Below are 27,890 nucleotides of genomic sequence, written 5' to 3'. Positions count from 1 at the left end.
TATGTGCCACTAACATGGGGAAGTAAATCAAAAAAAGAGGAAGATGTGGAACCCACAACAAAGAGCCCCAACAGAAGAGAGAAATCCCAGGGTGATGGCAAAGGAAATCCCAAGAGCAGCTATGTAGTACTCCCAATGAGCAGCCCATTTGGATTGGAATAGAGTAGTAGACAGTGAGGGGATGTGACTAAAAAAAAAAAAAAAGAATTGATAAATTATCCAATATGTTTGGGATTGCATTTACAACAGTTTCATAGATAAGACAGAGAATTTGAGTGGACATTAATAATATATACCTAGAAAATGAAGAAATTGAAAAAACAAAGCCAAAAACATGCTATGTGTTACTTCTAAGGACAACTAAAAAGTATAAGGCAAATGTAATCACAGCACATCATGTGACTTAATGGTGATCAAAATGGAAAAACAGAGATGCTAAATATAATGTAAGTCTCCTAATAGATAAGGAGGAAGTGAGTGTGTGTGTGTGTGTGTGTGTGTGTGTGTGTGTGTAAAATTCAAAAAGCAGCCAACATGGGGCACTTGGGTGGCTCAATCGGTTAAGCGTCCAACTTCAGTTCATGTCATGATCTCACAGTTCATGAGTTTGAGCCCCATGTCGGGCTCTATGCTGACAACTCAGAGCCTGGAGCCTGTTTTGGATTCTGTGTCTCCCTCTCTCTTTCTGCCCCTTCCCTGCTTGTGCGAGCTCTCTCTCTCTCTCTCTCTCTCAAAAATAAATGAACATTAAAAAAAATAATTTTAAAAAAGCAGCCATCTTATCTCCCGTACTTAGAAGTCAATGGATACATTCTAATATTGAAATATAAGGAAAGAGAGAAAAATATCACCACAGGCCTGGTATTTAAAAATGCCAGAAGAACTAAGAGTTAAAGGCTTACCTCTGGGGAGCAGGACTTGGGTGGAAAGGAAATAGTGGAGGTAGCTGCTGTTTCCACCATCATTCCTATAGCACTTATTACTTGACTTTTCAGACTATGTGCCTACAGTACTTTGATTTAAAAGGGATAAAAGGGGTGGCTAAGAAAAACAAGGTGAAATCCCAGCATTGTCTATTAAGGGTACTTTGCAGATATTCTTTTCCTCTCTTTTTGTGTAATAGAAGTAGAGAAGTTTTCCAGGGGCTCATTCCTTTGTCTCAAAATTAATAGTTCACTGGTAGAATTATTGTTATTACACAACATTATTTGAGCTCACACCATGTGCCAGGATTGCTTAGCCTAATCTTCAAAATGGTGAGTGAATTAGGCAATATTATTGCCCCTGCTGTATGGATGAGGACATTACAGCTTGGAGCAGCTTATAGGACCCACCCAGGGTAGCATGGCAAATTAAAAAAAAAAAAAAAAAAAAAAAAAAAATATATATATATATATATATATATATATATACACACACACACACACACACACACACATATACATATACATTAAAAATATATACATATAACTATATATGTATACATATACATATGTATGTATACATATATACACATACATATATACATATATACGTATACATATATATACAACTAACTATATATGTAATACATATACATAAAAATATATACATATACATTAAAATATACACACACACACACACACATACATATATATATATATATGAAAAGAGCAACATAGTTCAAAAGGGCAACTCATGTATTGACGTATATAACACATGGGGTTCTTTTACTCTGACCTATATGATTTATCCTTTAAAACCCCTAGTAAACTTGGGACAAATAAAATTTAGAAATTTGTAGCACGTTGGGGTGCCTGGGTAGTTCAGGCAGTTAAGTGAATGACTCTTGATTTCGGCTCAGGTCATGATCTCATGGTTCGTGAGTTTGAGCCTCACATCAGGCTGTCCCCTCTCTCTGCCACTCCCCTGCTTGTGCTCTCTCTCTCTCTCTCTCTCAAAAATAAAATAAAAATTTAAAAGAAAGAAAGAAATTTGTGTCACCTTTAATCTATACCTGATCAGACACAGAAAAAGTTTCCCACAGACAGTCCTGCCTGCGTAGCTTGGGCCTGACCTGTGGCACCCTAGGTTTTATTCTTGGCTCTTGAGTATGCCAAGAACACTAAATTATATGAAATGATGTCAGTGCTTTCATAATATAAATATTGCACCAAAGCTTTGGGGCTACATCAATAAAAGTTCAATTTATAAGGGCTTTAGTGAAAAGCCAAATTATGCAATTGTGACCTCTGCCATGTCTAATCAAGATACATATCCAGGTGGTTCAAGCATTAGTGGGGATAGCAGAACAAAAGAAGAAAGGACTGTCCAATTTGTATTTTCAGCTTTCGTCTTTTTCCAGCCAGTGTTAAAACGTCCTAAGCCTGTTTCCTTATGACAATGTTTTCTACACAAAATAACAAAGTAGAAAATGTTTATTTTTCTTAGTGCCTTTTCATTTCTTTTTGGAAGCTTTAGGATATCCCCAAATTTTCTGCCTCTCTTTCCTCTCACAAAAGATACACTTTCCCAATATTTCCTCCTACATTGTTACAAAGTTATGTGAAATGAACCCTGGTAACCTCACGGCTTTGGCTTACCTGCCGGCAGGGCTTTCCTGGGGACTCCATGGGCCGACAGCTCTGTGCCCACCCCATAATGGCAGTGACATATTTTCATCCAAAGAATCCACTCATTTGGCCTTTGGATAGAGAAGAGAGAGATAGCACATAAACAGAAACAGAAAGCTTGAGGGAAGCCTTTTATTATTTAAACATAGAACTAGTTTCTATGTTAGATGAATGGGTGGATTGGATGCCATTAAACTAAAATGGTGAATACTGAAAAAGGAGAAGGTTTTCTGTGAAAACATGAGGAGTTGAATTTTGATGCAGTGGAGTTAGGAATCTGTGGAACGTCCACATGGACATGTCCAATAGGCTGTTGTCCTTTTCAGGGCAATTCGGGAGCAGAATCCAGCAGATACCACTGAATCCAAACTAGGGGGACAGTGCTGAGAACAGTTGCAGTGTTATTTAGGGCGTGGTACCATAGTCTGAACCAAAAAAGGCCATTTTTCCAGACATCAAGGGATGGACAGAAATAGCTCAATCCTCTGTTTAGTTTCACTGCCTCCTTCTACCCTTTGGAGCCGTCCCTTCTAATTATCCTCATCTGTTTCTGCTTTAATTGCTTTTCTGGCTCACTGTTTACCCCAGGCTGGAACTTGCAGATACCATACTGCCACACCCCATCCTTGTGCCCACAGAAGACTGCTCATTGGACAAGACCCTCCTCCCATTGAGTACAGGTGATCGGTAACACTTCTCTGCCGTGTATCCCAGCAGACATCGACAAGCAGAGCCGGTACAGGAGATGAAACCCACCTCTCTCCTTTGTCCTTGCCTGGCTTAAGCTCTCCAATATAGAGCCAAGGATTTGGATTTTCTTTGAGATCTTTCTCTCCTCTCATTTTCTAAACATCCCTACACAATGTTTCCCACCTCTGCTCCTCCTTGGTTGCCAGTTATTATCTGGGGCTACCAACTTCCAGGCCAAGACCACGAATTTAATGATTTGGAACTATGGAAGTGCAGCAGAAAAGGCACAGGCTGTGAATTCAGACTTCACGTCAAATCCTCGTGCAAATTATGTGACTGCAAATTACTACCTGTCATATTACCTGCAAGTCACGTGACTTGGGCATGTTACCTGACCTCCCTGAGTTCCTGTTTCCACAGTAGTAAATGGTGAAAATAATACGTACCTTGCAGGATTTAGAGTCTAGCTAATTTAAGTAAAATTTGGTACCTAGTAGTTGGTCAGTACATATTTATTTTCAAAATAAATATTTATTTTATTATTGGACCATTCTCTACTTCATGCATTTTCTCTAGAAGCCCTTAAGTTCCCTGAGACCCAACTGTGTGTTTCATTTATCTTTTGTATCTCTTGCAATGCCTACCATTGCATCAGCCCTTAATATGTCCTCAATGTATTCTTCTTGGATACATGGATAAATTGCTTGATTTTTTGAGAGTAGAAATCTGTTATTTTTATTTTAAACAAACGAGAGTGTATCATAGCATACAATGCAAGTGATCGTCTTCAAAAGAGTCAGAGCTAACATTTACTGAGTGCTCACCTTATGCTAGGTCTTGTGAGTACTTCGCTTGAATTAACTCATTCCATCCTCCTAACAGCCCATAGAGAGGGCACTACTACTATCCCCACTTAACAGATAAAGTAATTGAGGCAGAGGAAACATCGGCTGCTCGTTCAAGGTCACCCAGCTAATAAGTGGTGTCACAGGGCTTCAAGAATCTATACTTTTAACCTCTATGTTATACATATGGGAGACTTGATTAAAAAAAAAAAAAAAAAAAAGCTCTGCTTCTGCTTGAGCTTTTCAGGTTTTGTCCCTCATCCCTGGTATTCATTCTTGGCTGGTTAGGTCTGTTTTGGTGAAAAAGTTGCCTAAAGAAATCTTAGCACAAACATCCAAGCTCAAGCAACCTCCTAATAGCAGACACCCAATTTCTAACATTCAAAATAAATTCAGAAGACTTGTCCAAAACAAAGCCAAAAAATTTAACCTCAAAAAAAGAAAGCCATACTCGTTTTTAGAAAGACTATTAAGTACCTCGTTTGCTTGGAAACGTTGGTTGCAAGCCTACATTGATGACTTGCTCATGTCGTTACCCATTTTCGGGTTTGATTTATCCATCTTCTTATGCAAATCTGTCCACCCTTCACACGTGTTGTTTTGCACGCTGATGAGTGCACCTGGAATTGTGACACAGGAGATTAAACAGGTAGGGGCTGCAGTGGGTGGTGAAGCACGGATGTGCAAAGAGATAAACAGCAAGTGAGGTTCACCATATTCCCCCTCACAAGCTTGCCACCCTTTCTGTCTGCCGCTTCTTTCTGAAAGGGCAGTTTCCTCAGGGAAAACTGTGCAGGCCCCTTCTCCAGCTCATCTGCACCCAAATGCTCTCCTTGTGTGCCCTGTTTAGCGGGTCTGGGGACAGGTCTAAGTAGTGTGCTCAAGTTCCTCATGAATCTTTGAGCAAGAGCTACAGTTTTTATTTCTTCTTAAACATTTTTCTTATTATTCCTCTCTCGCTTTGCTGCAGTTTTGTTTCTGTTTTTCTTTGTTTGTGTATTTCATGGTTAAGCAAAGAAAAGGCCCTAGATGGGAACTGAGCAGAAATTTCAAACTCTCTCTAGTTCAAACTCTATCTATTCGCCTGTTCACTGTCCAAAGTTAATCTTTGGACATCACGAGCAATAAAAATCAATGACGAGATCTGCACTGGCTAAGCTGTAGGTGACAGGGTGAGAGAACTGAAGGGTATATAGAGGCAAGGCCGCGATCAAGAGTAAATTGATGTTAGTGGGAAAAGAGCAACAGATGGAAAATCAGAAATACTGGACCCTATCCCTTACCATTAACTGAAATATGACCTTGGGAAATTCACTTCCTCCCTTGCCCTTGATAGCCCCATTTGTAAAATAATAATAATAAATAATAACAATAGCTAACATTTAATGGGAATTCACTGGAGACGTCAGGCACTATACTACTCTCAAATTCTTTTTTTTTTTAATTTATTTATTTTGGAGAGAGAGAGAGAGAGAGTGAGAGAGAGAGAGAGAGAGAGAGAGAGAGGTGGGGGAGGGGCAGTAGGGGCTTGATCTCATGAACTGTGAGATCATGACCTGAACAGAAATCAGGAGTCAGACGCTTAACCGACCGACCCACCCAGACGTCCCTCTAGTCTCAAATATGTTAACTCATTTAATCTTTACAGTAACACTATAAGGTGGATACTAATAATATTCTCATTTTGCAGATGAGAAAAGTAAGTGACAACGTAGTTGAGTTGAGTAACTTGTTCAAGGCCTCAAAGCTTGTAAGTCAGTGTTCTCACCCAGGCAGTCCAAGTCCAGAGTCCATATTAGGCTTGTACATCTAAGGTCCTTTTCAATTCTAAAATTCGATTTTACTCAAAAGTGTCCTTCCCACCACCACTGCCAAAGTCAACTGCAAACTCACTCATCTATAAGAGTTTTTAAGGCATACTTTATAGAGATACAAAAGAGTTTGGAGTTTAAAAAATCAGTTTACTAAGGTTGTTGAGATTTGTGTTTCATTAAAATTTTTTTAGTTTGCATATATAATCTATTTCCTTTGGATAGAGTTCATCAGTTTCACATAGTTGTAATAGGCCAACTTTTACTGTAACCCAGAAGTGAAAAAACTTGAAAGTACTCCTAACATCAGCTAGAAAAAAGTTTAAATATTCAAACTTTCACTTATGAGGTGGAGTAATAATAACTAACATCTGTTAGAAACCTTAAATTAATCCAGAGCGTTTTCTCCATACCATCTCATTTACTCCTCACTTACTCATAAAAATGACCATCTTGTGAGATATCATCCCATTTTATGGAGAGGTCAAATAACTCATCCATAGCCACACAGCCTAGCAAAAACCTTGGGATTTGAATTCAGTTGTAGTCTTGCTCCAAAGCCCTCTTACTTAACTTCTCTGCGTGGGAAGAAAGGGAAATAATGAAAGATGGAGTTTTGGAGGAAGGTAAACACTAGAGTCTGGGGAGTGCTGTATTAAGTACTTTAAAACCTGCTCAAAAATTTAGAATGGCAAAATTAAGACATGAACAAAACCCAGGCCATAATAACTACTGATCTTTGCCAATTTAAGCATATCATTAGCATTAAAATTAATTTTCCATTATCTATGTCATCTAGGATTTGGAAGAGCACAAGGAATTCTAATTCTCAGAAGAAACTCAGACCTCATTTTAGTCAGTACTTTCAGCCTTTTCCCTGACCAGACATTTTACAGAACAGCCTAGTTATTACAGTTTGTAAAATGGAATGCTATGGAATTTTGTGAGCTCTTTTTTTCCTCACTGATTTATGCTGCAGTATAAGGTAAACTCGAAGTGGATGAAAGTGTGTTTGGAGAAAGAAAGGTTGGGAAGAAACATGTCCCGTGCCGGGATATTATTTCAGAAGAATAATCAATTCCTTGTTAATTTAATTGTTGGCCGAATTTCCTCTAAAAATCTGTAACATATAAGATACTGTGGTAGGCATTTTGGATTTTCAAATTGCTGCTTTAAAATGTGGATAGCTGAGCAAGTCTGAAGGCTGTTCACAAAGCACCCAGGGTACATTCACTAATAGATAAACCACGCACATAGCAGCAAGTACAAGAAATGCAAGATAGGGTATCCTTTTCTTTATCTAAGAAACCACAAGGTTTTACTTTGTTCTGAAATATTTCATGTTACCCATCATAGAAGCATTGTTTCATGGTCTCTACAGCAAAAAGGGTCAGGGTATTCCCTGCAGAAATGTAAATATGCATTGCTGGAGACAGCTGGGTGTCTTCTTTATAAGCATGGAGCGATGGGAAAGGATTTGTTTTTTGTGTTTTTTTTTTTTTCATTCTGATGCTTCTATCAAATTCTTGCTATAAACATATGATGTGCTGTAGCAAATTAACATTTAAACACTGGGTTTATATACTTTTTTTGTTTGTTTTATAGCCACAAAGAAAACCCACCTTTTCTTAACATTTAGTGTCATGAATCACAGACCTGTTATTTCCTCCTTCCCATCTACATTTTACAATTTTCAGACAAATAGCACTGTCTACAGAAAAGCAGTAATTTCATTTCTGCTGTTATGTTCTTTGTTCCGTCTCTATTTGATTTCCCAGAACCGTATAACTGAAAGGAACATTGAGAGATCATCTGGACCAACCCTCCCATGAAGGCATTTTACAACATGAACTTCTGGGGTGGGTAACAGATCCTCTCTCTATTTGACATATGGCTCTCTTCCACTAAGATAACTATGTACTTATATTCATCAACCGACACGTATTTATTTTTATTTCATATCCAGAACTTTTACAGACTTTACGAGAATCATTATAACAATGACAGAAAAAAAAACATTATCCCACAGTTCTCTTGTCTAGAAAATTCGGTGATGCTCTGTACAGTGTAGGGGCTGTTGTGTGTCACACACAAAAATCAACTGAAGTAGTTGAGTACCATTAACTCGTTCTGCAGAGGAGGAAACTGGAGTTCTGAGAGGTGAGGTGGCATTATTGGATTATTCTGTGCCAAAGTCACGGACCTGCTGAGTGAAAAGTCTTGATCTCAGGTCTTCAGATCTCAAGTGTTTTCTTCTAATCTCCTGCTGTCGTTGTTTTATTCCCTGCTGCTGAACACCTCATATTTGTGATGTGGTACACATTTGATACGGTGCTTCCATATGCGTTCTTGTTTGAAGTAGATATTCTTATCTTTACGTCTCGGATAGGAAGCTTTGCCACAGAGGAAGTGGTGTGTCTGTGGGCATTTGGCTGGGGAGGCAGGCTAGGTCTTAGATAACTCTCTTCTGATCCCGAATTTAGTGTGCTTTCCACTGTACCGCCGCAGCCACCAGAGTTTACAATCCTGCTTAGGAACCCACATAAACACACACGAAACAAAGAAACATTAAATCTTAAAACTCTGCACTATTACTTACAAGTACAATGGGAGGTCCAAGGTCATAAGCTAACACAATTTTCCAGTTTTCATACTTCTTCCATTCTTACCAGCTCTCTTGCCATTTTCTCAGCCCCGGATTGTTAAATCTTTCCATTTCCCTATACCATTTTAGTCGATCTGCTTGCTTTCCCTTGAACTTCATTTGACTTGTCTATTAAATATTTTCAAGCACAAGTATTTCATTCCTTTCATCCTGAAACATGGCTGTCTTCATAAATGTCCAGATTTGCCTAGAACTATTTCTCTTTTTGTTAACCTAAGGGACGGATTGCTCATTATTACACTGGGTTTACGTGTTCATACAGATTGTTAAATACCTTCCATGTTATTCCCCAGCTTATGTGGCTGTGCAGAGTTCTCAGTGACTCAACTTTAGCTGCGTGCCAAAAGCTGTAGCTGTGAGCAATCCTCCTCTTTAACAGCATGTCCTATGCCTTGCCTTTGCCTTCCACTGAAAAGCACATCTGTGGTGGCCACTCATGTCTCAGGTTATTGTTATCTCTCCATTGTTTTAGCCTAGCAGAAGGCCTGTCAGCCTCCCTTATATTATTCCAAAGGGTAAAGTCCAGGCCTGTGAGGAAGTAGCCTGAGTAGCATACAAACTCTGGGGCCATGCTGCCTGGACATGATGCTCAGCATTGCCAAAGCTGTGTGACTGTTATTTAGCTACTCTGTTCCTCAGTTTCCTTGCCTGTAAAATGAGGATAATAACTATAGCTACTTCCTAAGATTATTGTGTGGATTAAATGAGTAAATGACAATAGAGTGTTTGAACACCTAAATGCTCAATAGATGCCATGCGCTAGTATCCCATTTTGAGTGAATCAGTAGAATATGGCTGGCATCATGTACGGAAGGTGACATGTTGTGTTTTAGCTATCTCGCTGAACCCTTATAGGCACCTGAAAGACCAGTGTCATTAACCCATTAATGATGAAGAAATTGAGGTGCAGAGAATAATCAATTTGTCCAAGTTAACATGGTTAGAAAATGGTAGAGAAAGAAGGTAAACTCAGTCGGTCTGGTTCCTTTACGACAGTAGTTGGTATCATTATTATTGTTCACGAGATTCTAGGCACTGTGCTCTTTTGTCCCTCATAATAACCTTTTAAAATCACCATTATGATGCTTTTTTACAGATCAGAAAACCGAAGCTCAGTGAGTTCCGGAAACTTGGAAATTAAGTCAAACTGACACCGATTCAAGGTAAAATTTTTCTGAGAAGAAGAGTATCTCAAGATTGGGGGATTAAAATTGAGCAACTCGGTAATGTTTTTGGCAAATAAGTAACATTCAATACAACAAAACATAATGGCAAAAAAGGAGAGCAATCTCTCTAGTGGAGGATTGCATGCAAAACTATTTAAGGATCCCTTTAATAGGTTACCTGCAATCGAATACATTTCTAAACAGTCTGAAAGAATTAAGTTCTTCCTCTTCCAGATTACTCCATAAACTGTATTTCATCAACTCTAAGGCACATTTTTTTTCTTATTTGCACCTTTCAAATTAAGATTCTTGTTAAAATTATAATTGGGAAAGCTTTCTCTTCTTTAGTGATGCATAAGATAACAGTGCTTCTTATAGGTGATGACTGTTTCAGATTCAGTGAAGCCTGGTATTTTGTCTATTTGTTCTTTCTCATGTCATCTCATTATTACAGCCTTCAAGATCATTTTTTTTTTAATTTAATTGCAAGCAAACTCCTTACTTGAGCTTAAGTAAGGAATGAGAAGTCTCACAAAAATACTTTTTCATTCACAGGGCTCCATATTTCATTGATAGTTATAATAAATCATGAACTGGTATTTCTTGGAGGGAAGTAGGTGAAGGGTTTGCCCTGGACAGATTAAGGCTGGTTCTGTACAAGAAAAATGGTAACCAAATAAGAAAGTCAGCATGCTGATTGAGCATTTCTCTTTTCCAACATTTCTTTTGGCTTCATAAAGTCACATTTCAAACATTTTCAGGCTCTTATTTTTGAAAGATATGAATTACTCTCAAAATTACCCTCCCATATTCTTTGCTTTAAATTCCCTTTTCTGTGACCCTGATACTTTTCCAAAGCCCACCCCAAGTTTAATCTTAAGTTTTTATTGATCCCTCACGGGGGAGAGTTTTAAGGACTTCTCCCACCTCATTTGCTTGAAATAAATTTTGCACGACTCTAGACTCCCCAGAAAAATATTCTTTCATTACAAATTTCTATCAATATTTTGTTGTAATCATTCTGACTAGGGTAATATGCATTTATATTCCAGCCTTTCCCCCTTTTCTCTAGCATATTCAGTTACAATGTAAGTGAATCATGTTAAGCATTCTCCATTGTAAAAACCAAGTGTGGTCCCATTTGTCATTCTTTCTCACATATTGCTTGTGTGATTTCGACTACACCCTCCCCCATTCTGGCTCACTAAAGCAAACAAACAAAAACATTTTCAAACCCACAGAGTGAACATCACAAAGAGTATGAAGTAAAAACTATAGACTTTAGTCAATAATGATGTATTAATATCGGCTCATCAAATATGACAAACATACCACACTAATACAAGACATAAATAATAAGGGAAATTCTGTGTGTGTGTAGGGACTCTCTGTTCTTTCTGATCAATTTTTCTATGAACTTAAAACTGCTCTGAAAAAAAATTCTATTAATTAAAAAAACCCTTGATTTCCCCAGATTAAAAAAGTAATACAGTCCATTCATGGCTTTATGGTCTTTAAATTCAATTCCTCTTAGTTACCTCCCAGGGGCAGGCTCAGACCTGGTCACCCTGGAAGAGTACTTTTTTCCCCTTCAGGAAATGACCACAAAAGACTGAAAGAAACAATGCCCCTGATTTAATGTGCGGTGTGCTCCCTTTCCTCGCTGAGTCAGTACCATTAACGCTTCAGTCAGTACCATTAACGCTTACGCAGCGCCTTATGTTTTCAGATTGCCTCACAAAAGCTTAACAGCTGAGCCTTACAATACTTCTGTGAGGTAGGTGGTCAGCAAATTCCTTGGTCAGCAGTTTCGTTTGAGTAACATGATGGTCAAAATGGCTAGCCATACCCATGAGTATGGCATACCCAGTGCCATACTCACTGATGGCAGTGAGTCAGGGAGGGGGGCCGAACATGAGTACACCTGCACGGCTTTTCCTGTTGCGGTGATTTTTACCAGATCAGCACACTATCATTCTCCTCAGAGTCAAAGCAAGAATACACGTTTATTGTTCCAACTGTTGGCATCAATAATTGCTTAGTTCTCATAGGTGCAGAATCAGTACTGCAGAATGAAACTGATGGGGTCTAAAGGGCTTTGCGTCGGTAACTATAGAATGTCAGTTCCAGATGTGTGTGTATTTTAGAGTTTAGGATTCTACAGCATTTTTGAACGAATCGTGTTACGTAAAAAAAAGGTATTGTGATGTAAAGCATTCAGTACTTTTTTACACTTGAAACCACTAACTCATTTTGGAAAAAAGTCAGATGCTAAGAGGGAAGAAGAGCAAATATGTAATTTTTGCCTTCATCGCTTTGGAGGATACCTGTTTTAATTTCCTCCAGAGTTAGCAAAGCAGAGGGAAGTAAAAGATATTGGTTGTTGGATCACTGATATAAATCAGATAATTGCCCGTACCTGCATAATGGTCTCCTGGGGTAACAGGGAATTAATGAATGTATGGGGGCATCAATAAATGAAACATTAAATGTGAGTAAGTTAATCAGCAAACAAAGTTGCAGAAAAATCTACCTCAAAGACTGCCAAAGGACGTGTTTACAGTTGAAATAAGGCCAGGAGGAGACAAGAGTTATTCAAAAAAATCTTTTTTTTTCTGGGAAATGAACAGGAAAGTTCACGTGAGATCATTTTATGTGAAATGATATTGGCTTCACATTCTTACAAAGAACAATTGTTTATTAAGTGTCTACTATGTATGTGGCTGTACCTAAGTGTTATAGTGAACACAAAGAAATTTTCTCCATAAAACTAACTAAAGTGTACAGAAAGATGAAACTTTTCTACATATAATAAAAATTATAATCAAAGGGCACATTTATTATAGCATTAAAATTCAGTATGGACTTATTTTGTGATTAGTTAATGATGGTAATTCATCTATAAGATACTTAAAAGATAAAAACTTTTCAATTTCTTTTCTTAATTGAATGCCTATCACAATATTATAGCTACACAAACCTTTACAAACCAGTGTAATCAGCAACCAAAATCTAAAGAATCCACAATTACTGGAAAGTCCTATGTTACCTAGTGATTAGTTTTAAAAAGGAAAAGAAAATAATTGAGGGACTTCTTTTACTTATCTATACAATGAGATTTGGATTATTTCAATTTTTTGTTTCAAAATTATTTCTGCTAAAAGTGATAAATCTATAAACCTTGAAATTGGAAGTTGCAATTTTTTCCCTTCTATGGATGGGGAAAAAATGCTTCTCAATTAACAGCAATATATTTTGGAAATTTCGAGGTAAGGAGAAAAATGCCTGTGTTACTTCTCCAGGTCACATAATGATTAAGACTAATGATATATTACTTTGCAACTAAAAGCTAAAAATAGCGTTAAATCAATACATTCTATTATCATCAGTTTCTAATCTAAAGGACCATTTTAACTAATCAAGGAAAAACATTTTTGCAATAATTTGAAATAAGACCTTTCTATTCTCAAATTTTTAAATAAGAATGGAGAAATAAATTACCAAACACGACCAAAAAAATGTAAATGCCCCTCCCAAAATTGTTGTTTTTTCTAATAGAAATCTTTATTCCTTTAATTTACTCCATTATTAAAGTGCTTTCTAAAAGAACCTCCTTTACAGATCTAGTACTTTGAAAGCTAGAGCAAAGCAGATGCTTAAGAGCATTTCAGTTTTGTTTACTTTGGACTGTACATGATGTATGATATATTTTTTTCTTTCCTAATCTGAAACAAAAAGTACTAGAGACCCTTTTGTTATCAGTATGCATCAGAATATGAAGAAAGGTTCGACATAAGATATTTCTTGGAAGAAGAATAAACAAGTTATGCCAGTTGTAACAGGCCAAAGAATTTAAAACTATGGTATTTGTATGCCATTAGAAAATTGGGGAGAGAGTGACGGGGGTGGGGGAGAACCTGGAATCAAAATGTTTGCAATACAACAAAAAAGAGAGAGGAAGATATTTAAAGAGATGTCATATTTTCACTGCATCTGGATATTTTCAACGAAGCCGGGAGTTTTGTGCCCAAGCCAGTTGGCATTCTACCCTATCTGTGTGGATTTCTGTGGCACTTCTTAATTTGATTAAGCATTACATTTGTTCCTCACAGCAAGAAATTCTCTCATCTGCTGTTAAGTTGGCTGTTTTCATCCAATTTTCTAAAGGAGAGAAGCTGTTTCAAAACAAAGGTCCACTTTGTTCAATAAAGAATTAAACCCACTCTCACCATCATTAACATGGAAAAAAATTCAACCTGACCTTTCCCTGTTCCTCTTTACACCCTGGGGCTTGAATTTGATTTTTCTTCATCGCTTTGAGGATGTCAAAGTATAAACTTCAAAGGTATAAAATGATTGATACATGGTATTCACAATAGATTGTTTAAAGTAATACATGTATGCAATAATTCACTTTAAACATTCCTTTGATAATTAAAACCTCATTCTTAAAGAAAACATTTAGAAATAGGGCATCCCAAAACTACTGTTATAATATCTGCCCCTTCTTGTATATCTTTCTTTTAAAAGTTATCATTCCCTAGATATACGCAATCCTTATACATTTATTTCATTTTTTGTTTAGATTCCTACTTGAACTTCTTTGTATTTAATTTTTTTTTAATTTGGCTTCATGTAAAAATGGCTTTTCTGTTTTAATGTTACTTTCTTACTAATGTAATTTTGCCATAACTATACTTAAAGATTTTTATGTTTATTTTGTATATATAGATCTTTTTATTTTCAATGTCTTCTTTTAAACTCTTCCCCAAATTTCATAAAAGGAAAGAATTTACAATATATGGGAGAGATACCTCAGCTTAAAATCCTCTAAGTAAAGATGAAGCTTTTCACATTAAAAAAAAAAAAAAGAAAAGAAACCCCCCCTGGATTTTACAATCGGTTAAAAGTGGTACTGATTATAACTGATTAAGGGATGGAAGAAGTCATGATTTGGGTCCATTCTTTACCTACAATCAAATCAGACCTATCTGAGAAGGTCAAAGGAGGGAAGGAAATATAAAAGACATTCAAATGTGCCATCAAGAGCTGGTAATCCTCTTAAAGAAGTAAAACCGAAACTTGGAAACCAGAGAATCAGGCAAGGAGCACCACGTATGTGTTTCAATAATTACGCTGAAAACTTATCAAAAGAATTTCCACTTCTTTATAGTAAAAGCTCCATTGCCTTTGTGAGGAGGGATCTGAGCCGCTGCTGAAGGGCAGCCTCTGATCCATGTGAACCCATCCCTGCAACCGTCTGCCTCCAAACCCAAGTTCAGAGTTTCACCTCTTCATTAGTGTTTATACACTGTACATTTTTAACCCTTACATTTTATATGCTCTCCTTTACAAACAACAAAGAAAATAAAACTCCAAATTAATGCAACTTAGTATTGATAAACAAATATATTCTGCTATAAATTGTGTATTCCTTTTCCCATTGGTGTTTAATTGAAAAGATTAGAGAGACAAACCCAACAATGAGGTTATTTATTTCATTACAATCAATACACTTCGATGGGAGGAAGGCATACCACTGCTTCCATTCCTTACCTGCCCTAAACTCTTTTTCCATTCAGAGGTGTTCTGGGGAAAACAATTAGATGGAGAAGAGGAGTGGAGTGTGACAGCTTGGCCAACGTTAGGACTTTTTTGAATAACACACTGTCACTAGGGTTAGACTATTTCCAGAAGGTATTTAACCCAAAGGACTTGAGGTAACACAAACTTTTTCCAGATTTCCATGTCAGAAGGAGGCAATTTGTGTTTTGCTTTTGTTCTTAAAATGTTTGTATATTGGAATAAAATCACAATGACCACCCCATCCAGCTGTGGAACCAATTCATCCTTTATTGCCACCAGCCAATGCAGCTACTCTTTAGTATTTCCTTCTCATCTGATGTTCATTCCTCTTCTTTTAGGATTTGTATCTTTAGCTATTTATAGACATTTGCATTTCTTCTAATCAAGTCATACTGCATATATTTCTTTAGTCTTCCTATTCAAGTCAAAGCCATTCTTCTTTCTTTCCTTCCTCCCTCCCTCCTTTCCTTCCTCCTTTCCCTACACCTCCTCCTTCCCTCCCTCCCTCTCTTTCTCTGTATGGGTCTCTGTCTCCCCATCTATGTGTCTCTTTCTGTATCTCTCCTCATCTTTCCTTCCTTGCCTTCCACCTCCTCTTTTCTTCCTCATCTTTGTCTCAACTTTTTGGACTTCTGTAGATCTGAGCAAACAGCAGCTACTGTGAAATCTTTCAGAAGCCCTTTTGTTGATTTACTTAAAATACCTTCTTCAGAGAGAATTAGCTCCTTTGTAACTGACTACTATTATTTCTGTCATTAACAGCGCTCATGTGTGTAATTTGATGCTAATGTGTTTAAAATCAATGGAGATTTTTCTAAGCGACTAAAATCAGCATCATTCGGTGAAATTTGTACTTGATGATGCACACTTCTCATATATTTCCTTTAGTACCTTCATTAGCCCTGCAAGGGAGGGTGTATTACTCTCCTTTTACAGAGTAAAGAATGGGGATTCTCAGAGCTTAAATACATTGCTTCAGATTGAATAATAGTGTCTGTCATACAAAAAGTGGACCATGTACATATTTGTTACAGTGAACACACTTAGGACATATAGTTACCAGGAGGTGAAACTATAATTCCAACCCAAGTTGGTGAGATTCCAAAGTCCCTGTTCTTTCCCTGACGAATAAACCTTTTAAGTCCTACATGAGCTAAAGAATGAGCTAAAAAAATCTAGCTAAGAATCATGCCAAAGAAAATGCAACCAAAGTTTGATTTATATATCTTGCTTAAAAAAAATAAAATAAAATAAGGTAAGCCCTACTAGCCTGAAAGTGTTTTTAGGTTTCTATCACTTCCTTAAAAAGCAAAAACAAACAAAATCCAAAAAATGATGCTGTGGTGTGTTATAATGATGTAAAACCCAAACCAAAAAACTGCATTCAGAAGTGATTAAATGAAAAAAAGGAAATGCATCAACTTTATAATAGGAGTAATCTTTAAGTGAGGGGACTATGGAGTTTTTATTTATTCTCCACTTTCTGCTTTTCTGTAGTTCCCAAATTTTCTACAGTGTGAAACACTTTTTCAATGAAATAAATCTTCAGTAAAATTAATTGGTAGAGTTAAATTAGTGAAAAAGAAAAAAAAATTTTGCTGTTACCAGCTTACATTTTTACCACAAGATTAAAAGAAAAAAAAGCAACTACATAATATCAGGTGATTGTGTCTTGTGTTTGTAAAAATATTTTAATCAGGGCTTAAAGAGTTTAGAAACCCCCTGCCGTGACAAGCATGCTACCTGTTCAATGGAAGAAAAAAAGTCTTAACTGAGTTAAGCTTTGGATTTTAATTACTAGTTGAACGAAGAATTAAGACTTTAAAAACCCATTTGGGCATTAACTCATCAAGGCCTCTGACACAACAGTTTTTATCAAGCTTCTCAAGTTGATGCCACACGGTAAACAGGGGCAAAAAGAACCAGCGCAGGGAATTCCGGTAGTTTGCACTTTATGAAAGCTGTAGCTTGTCTTCAGATGTTCAGGGAAGGGCAACTCTGTTCAGCTCATTTATTTTAGACTCTGAAATTTCTCCTTCATTTCATTCATTCATTCATTCATTCAAAGTGAGGCGGGGGATGGGGGGGGCTGAGGGGGGAGGGGGGACACAGGGAGAGTGAGAGCAAGAATTCCAAGCCGCCCCTGCACTGTCAGCACAGAGTTGGATATGGGGCTTGAAACCACGAACCCTGAGATCATGACCTGAGCCAAAGTCCAATGTTTAACCGACTGAGCCAGAGCCACCGAGGCACTCTTCTCCTCCATTTTAGTGTCAGCCTCACCTTCCGAGTTTATTTCCAGCTGAAAGGAAAATAGCCATTGTAGAAAATTGTTCTATGACGTTGGTGCTTCCAGTTTAAATCATTTTCATTGGATACATGTATTTAATTTGAAAACTGCAGTATCTGATTCTCTAACAAATCATCTTCTATGAAGATAGTTCAGGTTTCTCAGAAATCCTCTGACATACACCCTAGAAACCTGGCAGACTACCGACAATCACATTCTAAATACAAAGAACACTTTGAGAAGCTTTATTTTATTCATTTTTCCAGATACTGAGGATAAAAAGACAAATACAAAGTGGTCCTTGCCTTCCACATGCCAAGTGAGGGGCTAGAAGATAGGGATTGTGTGTGGTATTTGTATTGAGAAGTAGGACTGTTGTATGCTTTAAGAACCACTCCAAATCAGTTCTTAATTTATTGAAATCATGCCGGGAGTATGGTATGGATGTGTTTTTTTATCTCTCTCTCGATATATATACATATATATAAAATGTATATATGTAATGTATATAAAATAAATGTGGTATATAAATAATCAGCATATAAATAATAGATATAAATAATATAATTATAATATACATATAATGTATTACTTTCTACTACAGTCACAGATTTAATGTTTTATAAGTCCCATGCATAATTTATATCTTTACTCAGGATTTATATATTCATCAATATAAATAATACTACATGAGGTGGCAATGTTTATTGGTTTTTAAATTTACTTAAACAGTAAACTATTGTACATATCATTCTGCACCATGCTTTTTGTGTTCCAATCTATGCTTTTGACAATTCACCTTAATACATGTATCTCTAGTGCATTATTTTCAAATGCCATATAGTATTCCACCATATGACTATATCATAATTTATTAATCTGTTCTCCTAGTGAATAACATTTCTGCTTTTAAATTGTTTTCATTAGATGGGAATGCAAGCTGGTGCAGCCACTCTGGAAAACAGTATGGAGGTTCCTCAAAAACTTAAAACTCTAACTACCCTATGACCCAGCAATTGCACTACTAGGTATTTATCCAAGGGATACAGGTGTGCTGTTTCGAAGGGACACATGCACCCCCAGTGTTTATAGCAACACTACCAACAATAGCCAAAGTATGGAAAGAGCCCAAATGTCCATCGATGGATAAATGGATAAAGAAGATGTGGTGTGTGTATATATATATGAAATTAGTCAGAGAAAGACAAAAATCATATGACTTCACTCATATGAGGACTTTAAGAGACAAAACAGATGAACATAAGGGAAGGGAAACAAAAATAATATAAAAACAGGGAGGGGGACAAAACAGAAGAGATTCATAAATTTGGAGAACAAATACCACAGGAGGTATTGCAGGAAGGGGGGATGGGCTAAATGGGTAAGGGGCACTAAGGAATCTACTCCTGAAATCATTGTTGCACTATATGCTAACTAATTTGGATGTAAATTAAAAATAAATAAACAAAATGAAATAAAATAAATTGTTTTCATTAGAGGGGCACCTGGTGGCTCAGTCAGTTAAGCATCTGACTCTTGATCTCAGCTCAGGTCATGATCTCACGGTTCATAAGTTTGAGCCCTGCATCAGGCACTGGACTGAAAGTATGGAGCCTGCTTGGGATTCTCACTCTCTCCCTCTCTCTTTGCCCCTCCCCCACTCATTCTCTCCCTCCTTCTCTCTCTGACAAAATAAACATTTTAAATTGTTTTCAGTAGAAACCTGCAATAAATATCTTTACAACCATCTCCTCCCATACATGCGAAATTTTTTCCAAGTTATATACCTACCAGAATAGCTAAGTTAGAGATGAAATATTTCAATATTGCTCTCCACAGTAGTGGTACCAGTTCACATGCTTACTAACAGTCTATGAGCATCAGTGTTACTCTTGGTACAGTCATTACTTAAATTTTGCCAATCTGACACGATGTCTTACTGTTATTTTTCCCTTCTGATATTGGTAAGTTGAGCAGCATGTCATATGTTTAGTATTAGGTTACTTTTTCTTTGAATTGCCTGTTAATGGATTTTTTCATTCTTCCATTCAGTTACTTAGAAAAATAAATAAATTCCTTTGTCATTTATATGAATTATAAATATCTTTTCACATTCTGTGGTTTCTTTTTTCATTTTGTTTTTGTGTCTTTGTTAAGTATAATAGGCCTTTTAAAATTTATCTTGGTGTCATCAAATTTACCAATCTTTGGCTCTACATTTTGTGTCTTGTCTAAAAAGTTTTTCCACATCTAAATTCTATGAAGATATTCCATATTTTCTACCAAAAGCTGCTTTTAACATTTAGACCTTTAATCCATCTGGACTTTATTTTTGTATATGGTGTGAGAATGGGATCCAATTTTACTTTATTTTTTCCATATGGTTAACTAATTGTCCCAGTACCATTTATTGAACAGTCCTGCCTCTTCTCATTGATTTGTAGTGCCACCTTGGTCATATTTCAAGTTTCCACATATGCAAGTATCTGTTTCTGGGCTCTCTATTATGTTCCTTTGGTTTATTTGTCTCTTCCTATGCCAATACCACACTGTCTCATTTTCTATAGCTCTATAAATTCTTGATTTATTTGCTCAGACAAATTTCCCCCTCCCCCAATTTATTCTTCTTCAGATTTATCTTGGCTATTCTTGATTCTTTGTGCTTCTATATTAATTTTAAGATCACTTGTCAAGTTCTATAAAGTTGCATGTTTTGCTTAGAGTTTTACTAACTTTATAGAGTATTTTGAATGGAAATCGACATCTTTACAATTTTTGAATGTAGAGTGCATGACTGTATTCAAATATTTTTTTTTGTTCTTCAAATATATTTAATTTCTTCTTAGAGATCTCAACTATCAGGTATTAGGTTTATTACTAGGTATTTTATATGTATTCCTTTCTATTAATCTTCTAGCTGGTTTGTTGAAATGACAATTACTTTAGCATGCTCATTTGAGTCCAGTAAACTTATAGAACTTTCTTATGAATTCTAGTAGCTTGAAGAGCTCCTGGATTTTCTTTGTTTAAAATCACATTGTTTACAAATAAGGACAGTTTTGTTTCCTTTTCAAATTTTGTACCCTTAATCTTTTTCTTCTTGTATTATATTCGATGACACCTTCAAAACTCTGTTGACTACAAGTGGTTATAGTGAAATCCTTGTCTTGCTGCTGGGAACACTTCTAAAATTTCACCTTTGAAGTGTGATATCTGTAGGTTTTTCATAGCTATTCCTTACTAGAGACTATTCCTAGTTTGCCATGATGGTTAACTTTGTGTCAACTTGACTGGACTATGGGGTGCCATGTTTTGTGAAACAGTATTTTGAGTATGTATGTGATACTGCGTCTCGACAAGATTAACATTTAAATCAGTAGAGTGAGTAAAGCAGATTGTCCTCCCTAATGTGGGGGGCCTCACCCAATCAGCTGAAGGCCTGAACAGAACAAAGGGCTAATCCTCCAGTGAGTAAAAGGGAATTCCTGCTGCTTGACTGCCTTTGAGATAGGACATCAGTTTTCTTCCTGCCATCAGGCCCAAACTGGGACATTGGTTCTTTCTGGGCCTCAAGCTTACCAGCCTTAAGGCTGGAACTACACCACTGGCTCTCTTAGTTCTCAGGCCTTTGGACTTGGACTAGAACTACACCATTAGCTATCCTGGGTCTAGCTTACCAACTGCAGATCTTGAAACTTGTTAGCCACCATAATTGTACATGCCAATTCCTTATGATAAAACGCATATATATCCCATTGGTTCTGTTTCTTTGGAAAACCGTGATCAATACATTGCTACCAAATTTTATATATGAATCAATTTAATCATGCTTACCACTGCAGCTACTCTAGTAGAAGTCACCAACGCATTTCGTCTGGGATATGGCCATTGTCTTGGGACTGGCTTACCCCCTTTCACTGGCTTTCATATCAATTATGCTTGCACTAGTATAGATTATTCTCCACACAGTAGCTAGAGAGGTTATTTAGAACAAAAATCAGATCTTGTCACTCTTCTGAATACCCTCCAAGGGTTTCCATTATATCAAGAATAATATCCAAAGTCCTTATTTTGGCACACAAAACCATAAAATGATCAAGATTCTAACAATCTCTCTAATCTCATCTTCTGTCTTTTGCTCAGTCACTCCATCCAAGTTATATTGCTTCTTATCCCAATGAGCAGGCTCCTAAATGTTCCTCCTTGATCCTTGATCCAAACATACTCCTAGCTTGGAGACTTCACACTCACAGTTCCCTTTGCCTGATGTCCTCTCTGAGTAAAAACTTTGTCTCACTTCCTCGCTTCATCCAAGTATCTGCTCAAAATAGCACTCTTGATCACATTCTATATCATTATCCTGCTTTGGTTTTCTTTGTAGCAATTATCATGCATGACATTATATAATTCAGCTGTTTATTTGATTATCTTCCCATTCATCCACTTGAATGTAAAATCCATGAGGCTTCTGTTTATTTATGTTATATTCCCCATTACCTGGGGCAATGCCTAACACAAAGTAGGTGCTAAATCAGTATCTGTTGAATAAATAAGTGTATCAATATTGTTACCTTTTCCTGCATCTGTGATTTGATTATGTACTAGTATGGCTGACAAATTTTCTGATATTGAAACAGTTTTGCATTCCTTGAATAAATACTACTTGAACATGATGAATGTGTTGTTTTAATAAACTGTTTTCAATTTGTAATATTTTATTTAGATTTTTATGTCAATTTAGGAATTGTTCTGTAGTTTTCTTTCTTTTTTTAAGTTTATTTACTTATTTTGAGAGAGAGAGTGAATGGGGGAGAGGTAGAGAGAGAGAGAGAGAGAGAGAAAGGGAGAGAGAGAATCCCAAGCAGGCTCTGCACTACCAGCACAGAGCCTGATGTGGGGCTTGAACTCATGAACTGTGAGATCATGACCTGAGCCTAAGTCAAGAGTCAGACGTTTAATTGACTGAGTCACCCAGGCACCCCCATTTCAACTAAATTTTAAGTTGATTTAGTATGTTCCTATTGTTTTTTTATCTTTATTGTATCCATATTTATGTCTCCTTTTAATTAGTGATTATATGTGCTCTTTAAATTTTCCATTAAAGCTCTAGTTTTGAGACCTGTTGATTCTCTATATTATTTCTTTATTTTCTACTTATTAATTTGTGCTCTTATCTTTATTATTTCCCTATCATGTATAATGTTTTTATTATTTTCCTTTTTTTCTACATTCCTGAATTGAACACTTAACTGATTTGTTTCAAATCATTTTTTTTTAATTTTAAGTATGTTAAAGGCTTTACTTTTGCTACCATGTACCCATTTTGTTATATTTCTCAGGTGTTATATATAGTACTGCTTTTATTGTTATTTATATTTAAATATTTGCCTAACAGGAAATATTTTAAAATTGAAACATATATAGGTTCTTTAAAACTACTTTTTAATGTTGACTTCTTATTTAAGTGCATTATGGTCAGAGAATGTGGTCTATATATATTAATTTCTTATAATTTATCAGGATTTCCTTGGTGACCTAACACATAGTTGATTTAAAAAAATATTCCATATGCACTTGCAAGAAATATATATTTTTCTTGGGGGGCTATAGAGCTATATAAATTTCTTTATTTAAAGCTTCTAGGAGCACCTGGGTGGCTTAGTTGGTTAAGTTTCTGACTCTTGATTTTGGCTCAGGTCATGATCTCATGGTTCATGAATTTGAGCCCTGCATCAGACTCTGCACTGACAGTGTGGAGCCTGCTTGGGATTCTCTCTCTCTCTCCCTCTCTGCCCCTCCCCCACTCTCTCACACTCTTTCTCAAAATAAATAAACTTAAAAAAATAAAGCTTCTGGGGCGCCTGGGTGGCGCAGTCGGTTAAGCGTCCGACTTCAGCCAGGTCACGATCTCGCGGTCTGTGAGTTCGAGCCCCGCGTCAGGCTCTGGGCTGATGGCTCGGAGCCTGGAGCCTGTTTCCGATTCTGTGTCTCCCTCTCTCTCTGCCCCTCCCCCGTTCATGCTCTGTCTCTCTCTGTCCCAAAAATAAATAAAAAACGTTGAAAAAAAAAAATTAAAAAAATAAATAAATAAATAAATAAATAAATAAATAAATAAATAAATAAAAAATAAAGCTTCTATATCTCTTTTGGTTTTTGTCTATTGAATGTAATTTGAAGCTCATGATATACGTTCTTCATGGATCATTACTTTTGTTATGTCATGGAAGTCCTCATTTCCATTAATGCTTTTTGCTTTCAAATCTATCTTGTCTGATATCAATGTTAAGATAGCAGCTTTGCTTAATATTGGTATGGCATATCTTTTACCATATCTTTAATTCATGGCATAAAGAAGTTATGACACTTGTTCCAGGTCATGTAGCTAACATGCAAAATACTAAAATTTGACTAAAATTCTATATCGAAGTCTACATTCTCAACTGCTAAACTATGACACCTCCTGGAATGTGCTTCCTATCTTGCAGCCCAGCTGACCAAGTCTTCAGTATATTGAATTCTATTGAATTTAATCACAGAGATGTTTATCTTGTGTTTAATATGCTCTTGGCATAATTTTTCTTTTTTTGTTTTTTTATGCATCATTGCTCTGCACTTTTTGACCTGTTTTATACCTTGTTTACTGATAGTTTGCGCTTACCAATATCCACAAGTTTCATTCATATTGTTGCAAATGGTAGGATTTTCTTCTTTTTTATGACTAAATAATATTCCTGTGTGTGTGTGTGTGTGTGTGTGTGTGTGTGTGTATCACATCTTCTTTATCCATTCCTCTGTCACCTGACAGGTTGTTGCCACGTCTTGGCTATTGTGAATAATGCTGCAATGAACATGGGGCTGCAGCTATCTCCTCAAAGCAGTGATTTCACTTTTTTTGGATAAATACGTAGAAGTGGAACTGCTGGATCATATGGTAGTTCTATTTAAAATTTTTTAAGGAAACTCCATATTATTTTCCATAGTCATTGTACCTATTTACACTCCCACCAACAGTACACAAGGGTTCCCCTTTCTCCACATCCTCACCAGCACTTGTTATCTTTTGTCTTTTGGTAACAGCCATTCTAACAGATGTGAGATGATTTCTCATTGTGGTTTTGAGGTGCATTTCCCTGAAGATCAGTGGTGTTGAGCACATTTTCATGTACCTGTTGGCCACCAGTATGCCTTTTTTGTAAAAATGTCTAATGTCCCATGCCCATTTCTAAATTGAATGACTTAGTTTTTGGCTAGTGAGTTACATGAATTCTTTATATTTCGGATATAAGGAATCTCAGCTCAGGTCATGATCTCACGGTTCATAAGTTTGAGCCCTGGACTATGGGGTGCCATGTTTCGGATATTTACTTCCTCTTTGATATATGATTGCAAATATGTTCTCCTATTCTGTGGGTATCCTTTCACTTTGTTGTTTCTTTTGACGTATAGAAACTTTTTAGTGTTTTTTTAATGTTTATTTATTTTTGAGAGAACAGAGGCAGAATGCGAGTGGGTTAGGGGCAGAGAAAGGGAGACACAGTATCTGAAGCAGGCTCCAGGCTTTTAGCTGTCAGCACAGAGCCCAATGCAGGGCTCAAACTCAAGAGCTGTGAGATGATGACCTGAGCCGAAGTCGGACACTCAACCAACTGAGCCACCCAGGCACCCCTAGTGTGTGTGATTTTTTTTAATTTTATTTTTAAGTAATCTCTAAATTCAATCTCAAGATTGTTTTGGCTATTTGGGGTCTTTTGCTATTCATTACAAACTTTCCATTTCTTTTCTTGTGAGACTGAGCATACGTTTTGGTGTTTAAGCATATTTGTCTTTTGTTTTCTGTTAATTACTTATTTGTTACATTGTCATTTTTTAAATATTTACATCCCCCCATCAGGCTCCGCGCTGATTGCTCAGAACCTGGAGCCTGCTTCGGATTCTGCATCCCCTCTCTCTCTGCCCCTTTCCCACTCACACTCTGTCTCTCTCTCTCTCTCAAAAATAAACATTTAAAAAATATTAAATAAATAAATATTTTCACCCCCAAAATATAAACTCTCTCTCTCTCCTTTTTTTTTAATTTGGGGTTGACAGTTAAATGGATTCAATGCACCATTCCACTACTTTTTTTTTTTTTTCATTCAGTTCTCGGTTGACTGGAAGTTTTCCTCTAGAGGATTATCTTTACCTATTCTGAATAAATTTGGACAGATATAAAATTCTTAGTTTATTCTTTTTATTTCTTGTCCATGTTCTAGCATTCTATGAACTTTTCTACAAACTTTTCTGTAAGCCCATCTTAATTATCTTTTTGAGAAGATATTCAAGTAATTTTTTTCTTTATTTGTAAATCCAGAAAATTTACCAGGGTGTGTTTCTCTGTTTTTTAAGGCAGTTTTTCCTACCTCATGTTATATGTGACCCTTCAATCTAAATATCTAAGGCTACTTCTAATACTACAAACTTCTCCTTAATTATATCTTTAAATATTTTTATTTTTTCATAATTTATGTTTCATTCTTGGAGACAACATTATTTTTAGTGTTGATATTGTCTGTTAGATCCTTTATATTTGTTTTCCAGGTCTAACATTTCTAATTCTTCTAATCTCTTTTTAACTTTCTATTCTATTTTGCTCCCTTTACAATATTTTATGTCCCTTCCTATGTTTTTATTATAGTGCATTCTCTTTTGTGCTGCATCCAGCGTGGTCTTTATTTCTTTGATGGTTTTGTCTACTCTTCCACTTCTTGTGAGATTGCCAATCCAAATTATATTACATTCTGTTGCCTCACTCTATTTTTCCTACACTCTCATGTCTACACTTGGAATTCCTATTTAATGGAAGCAACAGCTTCTTAACATTAAAAAATTAATGGCAAACACTGTTCATGATTTTTCCAATAATTATATAGAATATATTTGGATGGTTCTATGGCAGTTTTTTAAAAGTTCCTATTTGAATGAAGTTATTTCTTCCAAAACTATCTACCTGTGTGTTTGAGGGGGCCAGGGGCTATATTCTAGACCACACGGAACTCTGAAGACACTAGCCTCTGAGTATTAACAAGTTACTCTCTCCAGCCAATAGAGACTGATATTTCAGGGCTTCTCACAGTGCATTATTTTTTCTCTACCCTGTCTCACCAAGAGACTGCTTCTGACAACATGGCTTCTATTTGTATTCCTATTTCTTCAAGCAGCCCTACCTTACCCTTCTTTTCACCAAACCTTGTCCAAGGAAGCTTTTGCTGTTAGACAATTCATCCAACTGTGTTGTCCCAAACAAGAGTTGGGCTTTGCCCGCCTTACATTAGATTCACAGCCTCTGTACTCTCCCTCAGCATCTTCTTGCATCCCTGTTCCAAAAGATCTGGAAGCCTTCTTTCTATCAGGGCTCAGGGTTAAAATTATCTTTTAGTGTCGTAGAACTGAGCTTCAGGCTTTTATTTCCTGTTCTTCTTGTTTATTTGTGTAATTTCTAAAAATTTTTTTTAATGTTTATTTATTTTTGAGACAGAGAGAGACAGAGCATGAACGGGGGAGGGTCAGAGAGAGAGGGAGACACAGAATCTGAAGCAGGCTCCAGGCTCTGAGCTGTCAGCACAGAGCTGGACGCGGGGCTCGAACTCACGGACCGTGAGATCATGACCTGAGCCGAAGTCACACACTTAACCAACTGAGCCACCCAAGCGCCCCTGTGTAATTTCTAAGAAAAGAGAGGGTGAGAACATCTTAATTCCATCCACTTAGAAACTGCACATTCTGTATTTAAAGAGTTTCTATGGCAGATAACCTTTAAATACTCTTTGAATTTCTCATTGCTTTCATTTCTAACTTTTTCGTCACATTCATGCCTTTATTTATGACTAGCTACAACTTATTTTCCATCCTGTATGATTGAATTTTAGAAATAAGGACATAATCCTTACAAAGCATAAAGAGCAGTTTGCTTTCGAGCCTCGTCTATAACCTCTGGTATATATGTCAGCATCATATTATTTTTCTAAATTATCACTTCTTAGTATACAGTTACAGTTAAGAAGATTTTATAATTATATGTTCAATAAAAAGATCACAGTGAAATTATGAAAAAACTTTTTCTCCATGATAAGCAGCAAATATGATGATGTATGTTATACAAATGAAATGTCACAGTTCATTCCAAAATATACATATGACCATAAATATCATTATACAAGGGTTATGCTCGTGTGAAATTGGTAAAAAA

Source organism: Panthera onca, chromosome B4 (assembly GCF_046562875.1).
Source record: "Panthera onca isolate mPanOnc1 chromosome B4, mPanOnc1 haplotype 2, whole genome shotgun sequence".
Classification (NCBI taxonomy): domain Eukaryota; kingdom Metazoa; phylum Chordata; class Mammalia; order Carnivora; family Felidae; genus Panthera; species Panthera onca.
The sequence above is the reverse complement of the archived record's forward strand: the minus strand, read 5'-3'. Positions refer to the sequence as shown.